Source organism: Engraulis encrasicolus, chromosome 9 (genome assembly GCF_034702125.1).
Source record: "Engraulis encrasicolus isolate BLACKSEA-1 chromosome 9, IST_EnEncr_1.0, whole genome shotgun sequence".
Lineage (NCBI taxonomy): Eukaryota > Metazoa > Chordata > Actinopteri > Clupeiformes > Engraulidae > Engraulis > Engraulis encrasicolus.
In genome coordinates, this window is record NC_085865.1 from 41,909,691 (window position 1) to 41,916,627 (window position 6,937).

Below are 6,937 nucleotides of genomic sequence, written 5' to 3' on the forward strand. Positions count from 1 at the left end.
CTACTATTCTTACTACTACCATTGGTACTTCTACTACTACTACTACTATTTAAACTATTACTACTACTACCATTACTCCTACTACTACTACTACAATACTACTAATACTACTACTGCTACTACTATACTACTACCACCACTATTGTTATATTACTACTCTACTACTGTTACGTCTACAATATGTTTTATTACTAGTGCTGTTATATAACAACTACTGCTGCTATTAGGCTACTAGCCCTTTTAGATTAGCCTATTGCAATGTACCTGTACAATAACACCAGAGATTTTTTAAGTATAGAGATATGCCAACATAATAGATTTCTATGGGCACCTAACGTGACCAGGTTCCGGTCTGCCTAAAGGGGCGTGTCATAATGCTCCTAGCATTGAATAGAACAGTCCTCAGGTCTGCCTAGGTCTGCCTAAAGGGGGTTCCCCCCCCCCAATAATAGAACCCGGAAACAATGGGCCAATGGAACCTCTCTCTCTCTACTCTCTCTGATAACACTGTTATTAGCCTACTATATGTAACTGAGGTCTTCCTGTGCAGTTCGCCTCTCAGGGCTCAAACTCGGGACTTGCAACAAACTCTTGGCAGGGGAGGCAGCAGCGCTAACCAGTGCTCTAAACTGTCAGACCGCTAAGCTAGCTCAGTTGCTAGCACATCTGTATGAGGCCTCGGGAGGGAGGTTTACTAGCATTCTACTGCTACTCTCTGCTTGTTGGAATCCATTACTACTCTAAATGCACACCAGCCAACCGGCCAAATGCTGAGGAAAATTCAATCTTGCTGGTAGAAAAGAAAGTTTACAAGTCACTTTTAGTAGTAGTTAGTGTATGTTTGACTAATACGATTAACATCTACCTACCAAATTTGGCTAGTGATGAACATTTTTAATTTATAGCCCTGGATACTACTATACTTACAATAATTACAAGATGTAGCCTGGCATTGCATCATGGGCCAAGCTGTAGTCATATCTCTTTATCTGCTAGCCTGCACAGCCATGCTAAGCCCTACTGACCAACTTTCTACACCGCTAGACCGTTGTGATTGGAGGGCAGGACTCATGGCCCAGCTACGATGTTGCTCTATGGTGCGATGCTAAAACAAACTGGAAAAAAACATTATCTACCGTCTACTTTACTTGCCGTAAGTAAGTAAGATAGATTCTACGCCTCAAATGGCGCCCTTGTTCACCTCGAGCAGTATGGCCTTCAGTGCGTAGGGCGCTCACGCTGACAATTAAGTGCACTGAAAGTCCAAACTTTCCATCGAAACTACACACCCATGACCTCAGTGCACTGTGTGCACTAGGCACTAAACATCAGTGCACTGACACAAGTGCACCATTTGAGACACAAGTAAATGTGTCAAGTAAATGCATACGGAGTTCGCTGCATCCCTGCAGTGCTTATGACCTCATTGGTTTCCAGTGACCTGATTGGCTGCCGCTGGTGACTGGCGGCTCGTGTGGGTGGTGTCATTTGTGGAGTTTGCCGAATAGGCCCCCTAGTGGCCGCGCGTGCACTTGCACCTCAGCAGCGCCACCTCACCTCTGTCACGCCCCACTTGTACTAACACACACCACACACACTCTCACTCTCACCCTCAACTCTCCACTGGCCACAGACTAACACACTGCAATCACTGTTGCATCGAAGACACTTCACACACACACATACACGGATGCATCTCTTCCGATTCTGCTCGATGAAAAGTGGAACCTGGTGAGAGTGTGTGTGTGTATGTGTATGTGTGTGTGCGTGTCCCATCACACACACACACACACACACACCTGCACACACACTCAAACTGAAGCTCCCATCCTTTACACACACACACACGCACACACACACTCACACATACAAGCACAGTGCACCCAGACTGAGTTTTGTGTCCCTCTGCAGGTGGACAGGAGTACCGCGGCCTCCAGGAACCGCCGCAGTCAGCCCCCCTCTTCCAGCACCATCCACGGCCCCCCCGGCTCCCACGCCACCCACCCCCCGAGATCGGTCCGCCACGCCAAGGCCAAGGAGCAACAGCTGCAGAGGACCAAGTCCGCCACCACGGGGCAGTATCAGCAACAGCAGCAGCAGCAGCCGCAGCAGCAGCAGCAGCCCCTGGTCCCCAGGAAGAAGAGCTCCATCACCAGTCTCCATGGAGACGGCCATGATGCTGATGCTGACCCCCAGCTGGAGATCACGCCCCCTGACATCATGACATCATCTGACCCCCCCGCCCCCGCCACCCCTGACGTCGCCGTTAGCAAATACAGCAAGGAGATGATCAACAGACTGGCCGAGGGCAAAGAGTAGCTTAGATACACACACATACACACACACACACCCCTAAATACAGATGAACACATAGTCACACACACAGCTATCCCTGACCACACACACACACACACACACACACACACACACACACACACACATGCACACACACACACACGCACACACACACACACCTTAACCCCGAGGGGGTTCAGGGGGCGTCGGCCCTCGTTTGCTAGCTAACTTTCTTCTCCTCTCCTCTCTTTTCCTTTTTTTCTTTGCTATATTCTTGTCTCTCCCCTCTCCTCTAGTCTTTTCTCTCTCCTCTCCTCTCCTTCTCCTCTCCTCTCCTTCTCCTTTCCTCCTTCCTTCTCCTCTCCTCTCCTCTCCTTCCCCTCCCCTCCTCTCTTCTCTTCTCTTCTCTTCTCTTCTCTTCTCTTCTCTTCTCTTCTCTTCTCTTCTCTTCTCTTCTCTTCTCTTCTCCTCTCCTCTCCTCTCCTCTCTTCTCTTCTCTTCTCTTCTCCTCTCCTCCTTCCTTCTCCTCTCATCTCCTCTTCTTCTCTCCTCTATTCAACTTTCTCTTCTCCTCTACCCTCTTTCCACTCTTGCCTGCTATCTGAACAGGTGGCCAGATTTGCCAACCGTTGCTCTGAATGTCCTCTCCGGGCTCCCGTATCACCGCATTAGCCATAAAGACTGTCGACGCGTCTGTCGACCTGTCTGCCTATTTGTCTCTCTGTGTGTCACTGTCCATATCTCTCTCTGTCTGTTCCTGTGTGTCGTAGGGCTGCAGGTCTGTCTTCTCTGTCTGTCTGACTGTCTAACTGACTGTCTGTCTCCCTGTCTGTCTGAGGTGCTTGTAGATTTTTCAGAAGCTCCCTTACCAGGCTTACATGCGTTATGTCTGGATCTCCCATGATCCTCTCTTCCCCATCCCCTCTCCCTATGCTAGCCAATATGTCTGGATCTCCGTTACGTCTCCCCTCTTCCCCATCCCCTCTCCCTACCCTAGCCGGTATGCCTGGATCTCCCTTCCCTCTCCCGTCTTCTCCATCCCCATCCCTATCCTGGCCAATATGCCTGGACCTCCCTTCGCTCTCCCCTCCCCTCGCCTCTTCGCCTTCCCCTATCCTAGCCAATATGATGCCCTTTCCCCATCCAGCCTTGCTTATGTCTGGATCTCCTTCCCCTCTCCCTCTTCCCTTGTCCTGCCCATGCGTAGGTATGTATGGATCCCTCTTGCATATGTCTGGATGTCACTCTAGATCAGAGATGTATACAGTAGAGGTAGAAGTACTCTTACAGATGTAATTACAACACTAGTAGTAGGATGTTACAAAGTTGAAACCATGTAATATCATACCACTAGTGTCATCATCATACTATACACGTAAGTGTTGTTAGAGTACTTCTACTTCTACTTTATACAACTCTGCTCCAGATGCATTTTTTTTCCTCTGCAGCTCTGAAGACAGCTGCTGACAAACACGCTGTACACACACAACCTCCCTCTCACACACCTTTAGGTACTGAAATATACACACGTACACACAAAGAGCATGCCTCTAACACACATATTTAGCTACTGAAAAACTCACACACACAGGCATACATAAAACACACACACACACAGTGTGTCCCTCTCACACACATTTTTTACCGGAATCTCGTCCCATTGTCCCCACAACAGGAAACACAGTCTGTCTGAGGTCATTAGACTTCGATGCTGTATGTCAGATGGCACACTTGTGCACTTCGTGCACTATATTTCAGTGCGTAATCAATACGCCCTATGCACTGAAACATAGTGAAGTGCACAAGTGCACCATTTGAGGTACAGAAAAAGACTTTTTATTGCCATCACTCAATTCCCCTAAAAACCACTGACGAGACAAGATGCCACCCAGGTGCGAAGGTGCATAAACGGTATCAAAGAGTCACATAGTAGTTAATTAGTGAGTTAGAAGCTGTTTACACCTATGTGGATATTTTTGAAGACGTATTGGTTTTGGCCTATATCTCATTTACGGGGGCTACAACGCACCCATCGCACGTTTTTATTTGTATCCACATGTCGTGTTTACATATAAATGAACAAAGAAATATTTGCATTTGAAAAATATCCGTATATGTGTAAACGGCACTATAGTGAGTTAGTTAGTCTCCTCTCCACTCCACTGCACTCCACTCTCCGGCCCTGCCACAACCCCCCCCCCCCCCCCCCCCACCCCCGCTCTACTGTAAGTAGCCGTGTGATGTGAGAGCTAGCTCCTCTTTTTAACTGCATGCCAACGTACGTACGTATGTGATACTATGACAATAGGAAACCGCAGCCTCACTTTAAATAGATACAGTAAGTTTACCCATTCTGCCTTCACTTTGAATTGATTCATGAATGAATAAAGCCATTCTGCCTTCACTTTATTAATTAAGTGGTAGATAAACAAACTCACTCTGCCCCCTTCTCTGGGAGCGTTTGATTTCTGAGATAATTAGAAAATGATTACCATATGAGGAATAATTCTGCACACACACACACACGAGCACACACAAACACACACCCACACAGAAGTCAGTGGTGTGTGTGAATGAGCCGAAGATGGCTCTGTACCTCTGCGTCTATCCTGCCACCTGCCACCCTATCCCCCCGCCCCCCTTCACTGGTGCTACTGAGCATGTCCATTCTGGGTGTAGTTCTTCTGCACTGCCAGCAGAGGTCACTGTCTATATATATACACGGTACTACATACACACACACACATACAGTATCATACACTTACACACATACTGTATATGTCTGAAGTAGAGCTTTCGCTCACTGGGCCTGGGAACTTCACTGGTTTGGGGCGTCTTAGCCCCGATGCTTTACTGGCTTAGGGTCTCTTGAGTCCAGATACTTCACTGGTTTAGGGTGCCCTTGTCCAGATGCTTTACCGGGTGCTTTTGGGTCTGTTGACACCATGCTTGTCTCACTGGTTCAGGGTTCCTCAGCCTGATGCTTTACTGGTTTACGGGTCTCTTGAGTCCGAATGCTGCACTGGTTTCGGGTCTCTGAGAGTCCTAATGCTTGTCACTCACTGGTTTGCTCTTCTTTGCTTGTGTTTGCAGCTTGCTATGGATGAAAAATGATTAAAACGTTGTGAAAGCTGTGAAAGCATGGCACTGTTTGTTCATTTCATTCTAATCTAATTGTTCAATCAAAGAGTACTAATATTATTAGTGTATAATATTATTAATGTATTAATTAAGTGTATTATTGTGTGTGTGTGTGTGTGTGTGTGTGTGTGTGTGTGTGTGTGTGTGTGTGTGTGTGTGTGTGTGTGTGTGTGTGTGTGTGTGTGTGTGTGTGTGTGTGTGTGTGTGTACTGCGTTACGAGGAGTATAGTAAGACTGTATTGTGTGTATATTGTGTGTTCTCTGCAGGAGTAAGTGAAGTGTCGTGTGCAAATGGGGTACATCTGCAGTGGCAGGGTACAGCCAGCAGGTGGCTTACACATTGAGCTGTACATTCACCCATATCTTATATCCATACTGAAATACTGAAATCCCAGACTAGATACACCCATACTACATACAGTACATCTATAACGCATACTACATACCAGTCAGTGGTTCTTAATGGTCTTGGGGTCCACCATTTTCCACAAATATTGTGTTGTGGCCCAATTTGTTTATGCTGTCAGAAATTCCTCATGCCGCCACATTACATTACAATGCATATCGTTGCATACATCATGTTTTGCATTTGCAATTCATGCTGACATACATGTCTGTCAACTAGTGGAAAGGAGTAGCCTATTAAGAATGTTTCACCCTCTCTTCAACATGACAGCCATTTATTCATTACTGCATCTTGTCTCAAGTTTGGGTCTGGCAATAAAAGAGGGAATTAATACATGTTACACCACAGCTCTGTAACCCACCTAGGACCCCTTCACGACCCACTTCTGGGTCCAGAACCCACTAGTTAAAAAACACTGCTGTAAATCCGCACAGGTTACTGCCAGCTGAATGCTAGTCCAGTTGTCCAGTAAATACTGAATACAAAATACTGGTAGGCCTAAATAAAATACTGACATGCTATAGCTAGCGGTGAGCCATGGCCTAATGGTTAGGGGGATGGTTACGCAGTCTAAGTGATTGCAGGATGGAATTCTGCACCAGTAAGTAGAATGTGTCATCCATGGCTGAAGTGCACATGGCTAAGGCCCATACTGCTCCAGGGAGTATAAGCAGCCTGTACCTAAGGAACCTAAGGCGGTGACTATGTAGCTTTAGATAATGTGTATGTGTTTACTCTTTACAGTGTCCGCTGCATAATGCAAAGATTACATTACATTACATCTTAGCGGACGCTTTCATTTTCTTCAAAACGACTTACAGTTATTATTTTTCAGGGTATTGGTTACAGTCCCTGGAGCAATGTGGGGTTTGCCTGTGCTTGGGACGAAGTAGGCTACTTGTATTGCCTGTAATACACCCCTGCTCTGGGCCTGGGACAATGCACCCCTTTGCCACCCCTTCAACTTCCCTGCTGTAGAGTGTCAGCTGTCTGTGATGTAGGACACGGACAGTGCCAGCCTGCCAACTGCACTGCAGTGCAAGGGAATAAAGATGACATCAGTCATCCGGTGCAGTGAAACGGTATTGTAGTGTG